At 45.0% G+C, this 2687-nt stretch overlaps 1 long non-coding RNA gene across 1 annotated transcript; it reads left to right on the top strand.

The window, feature by feature from the left end:
* Positions 1 to 240: 240 nt before the first annotated feature.
* On the top strand, positions 241 to 1714 carry LOC310708956. Its single transcript, XR_014527257.1, has 2 exons — positions 241 to 371; positions 732 to 1714. It is a non-coding gene; the product is annotated as an uncharacterized lncRNA (long non-coding RNA).
* The last annotated feature ends 973 nt before the right edge of the window (positions 1715 to 2687 follow it).

The following is a 2687-nucleotide window of genomic DNA, read 5'->3' as shown; positions in this document are numbered from 1 at the left end:
GATGGGTGAGTTAATGTTAGATCTGCAGGCGACAACATGGAATTGATTTTTCCCACTCAGGAGGCGTGACTGATGCTGCATTTCTTAAGCAGGGCCTGGGTGGTCCAGATGTCCATGTCTGATTTTGGCCCAACTACCATGTGCATTTATGCCCGTCTTGCTTTTTTTATTGTCCTCCCGCTCTCCTTCTCCCTTGTCGTACAACCCACCACTGTTGTTGGAAGCTTCTCCTGGAAGGCAGTGGGAAGGACAGTGAGTTTTTTAAGGAAGGCTGGTGAGGTGGGTGGGAGGTTAGGGTTCCATAGAAGCTTATCAGCCCCATCTCTGTTGTGAGATACTGATGGCTACCCTTGGAGGCAGAAGCAGCTAAGGTATATAATAATTTATTATTTATACCCCGCCCATCTGGCTGGGTTTCCCCAGCCACTCTGGGCGGCTTCCAACTGAATATTAAAAACAATACAGCATTAGACATTAAAAACTTCCCTAAAGAGGGCTGCCTTCAGTTGTCTTTTAAAAGTAAAATAGTTGTTTATTGCCTTGACATCTGCTAGGAGGGTGTTCCACAGGGCAGGCGCCACTACCGAGAAGGCCCTCTGCCTGGTTCCCTGTAATCTTACTTCTCGCAATGAGGGAACTGCCAGAAGGCCCTCGGCGCTGGATCTCAGTGTCCGGGCTGAACGATGGGGGTGGAGACGCTCCTTCAGGTATACAGGACTGAGGCCATTTAGGTATGCACAAGTTGTTGGACTACAACTCAGTGGCTTAGTGTAAGTTGCCAGAGCCCGGGGCTGTGCAAAGTGGGGGTGGGAAGGAGGGAAACAGATGGAATAAACATGTAAACTTGTACATTCAACTGCCTAATGGTGTCCATGCCACCCAGGAGATCACAGCCACACTGATAAGAAAAGAAGAGTCATTCTGTTGCCTGGCAAGGTCACTTCCTGGTTCACATGGAGAAGCCATTTTCAACTGAGTCCAGCAATGGAAGTGTGTTGTGTTAAGGATAATGGTTTAATTTCCAGAAATGGGGATGTTTGCTTATGTTGAACTGCTGTGTATTTTTAACATGAGGTTTTCTCCTTTGGCAGTAGTTCTCCTGTGATTGGCTGACTGTGAGTCACATGAGAGAGGCATTCCATTCTGTTGTGATTGTTATTCAAGTAACTCTCGTTTTTTAAACTGCTTTCTGTTCCTTCTCTCTGTTGGGAGGCGAATGGCTGCTGAGAGAGGCTTCTCGGGATACTGCTGAGGACAAGTGTGTGCCCATGTGATCAGTCTCAAGTGAAACAGACAGGAAGATCCCTAAATGTTAATAAGGAGATACCTGTGCAGGAGCTCTCTATAAGAACAAAGTGAAAGGGCACACTCACTGCCTACATGATTTATTGAGTCCACCCCAGACTTTTTAAAGATATTGAAGAGGATTCTGAGGTGCTGAATTCTAACCAACAAAAAACGGTTGAGCCAATCCTGTGATCCCCATCTGGAACATTCTCCCACAATCCTCCACAGGGTTTCATTTCTGAGCTGTGAAAAAGGGTTCCCCGAAAGTTCAAAATACCACTGCAATAGAAGATCAAACACCAGCATTTATCCTTCCTTAGCTGCTCTGATCTCTGCCATCTGATCAATTGTAGGCTTTAATCAGTAACCAGCAGTTTGGACACCACAATTTGCTCAATTACACGAAAATAAATGTAATTGTAGCAAATTGACCCAGGTTTTCTTTTTTTAAAAAGAATCAGTGCATTTCAACTTAGCTGTCACATGCTAAAAATATTTTTTTTAAGCCCCGCTGGGTTGGGGAAGTGGGTAGAGGGCAGGCTTGAAACAAAACAATCTTTCAAGTTGTATGAAAATCTGAGGAAAATTAATAGTGCATCCAGTTTTGAGGTTTCTTGCTCAGTTTTTATTTCTGTGGGAGGCTTTCCTGTGTAAAGACTAAGCAAAACCAAGAGGATAATACATGGAGGATTTGAGCCAGCGTGCATATTAGATGAACAGCAGAGATTATGTGAATACATCTTGGACCTTTCTTGCTTCTTGTTTTATTCAGAAGCAATTTTTATTCATAGGAGTGCCTCCGTGGCATATTGCTCCCCTTTCCTAGTCATCTATTCATACTTCTCCTCCTCTCTCCTCTCTTTATCCTCTGTTTGCAAGGAGAGGAAGTGCCAACCTGGGTTCGAATTTACAGCCAAGTGGTTTGAGGGGGCAGAACTGGCACCTTCTTTTTCTAGGGGGAAAAAAGTCCTGGGTAGGATCTTTTATCTCCTCCTGATAATCAGCTCTGTCGCCAAGACCTCAGACTGGCTGTCACTTTGTTCCAACAAAAGTTACAGAGCTGGACTTTTCCACTGTGTTTGTTTGTTTTCATAAAATGTATACATCACTTGATCATTTTTTTAATGGGCACATGCGGGGGAAAGCAGTCTCATAGCTAAAATGGTCCCAAGTTGTCAAGGGCTCTCTATATGCTCATAAAAAGGTAAAGGGACCCCTGACTATTGGGTCCAGTCATGACCAACTCTGGGGTTGCGGCGCTCATCTCGCTTTATTGGCCAAGGGAGCTGGCGTACAGCTTCTGGGTCATGTGGCCAGCATGACTAAGCCGCTTCTGGCGAACCAGAGCAGTGCATGGAAACACTGTTTACCTTCCCACTGGAGTGGTACCTATTTATCTA

This window comes from Podarcis liolepis (assembly GCF_965112155.1).
Source record: "Podarcis liolepis genome assembly, chromosome: 6".
Taxonomy (NCBI): Eukaryota; Metazoa; Chordata; class Lepidosauria; order Squamata; family Lacertidae; genus Podarcis; species Podarcis liolepis.
The sequence above is the reverse complement of the archived record's forward strand: the minus strand, read 5'-3'. Positions and strand labels throughout refer to the sequence as shown.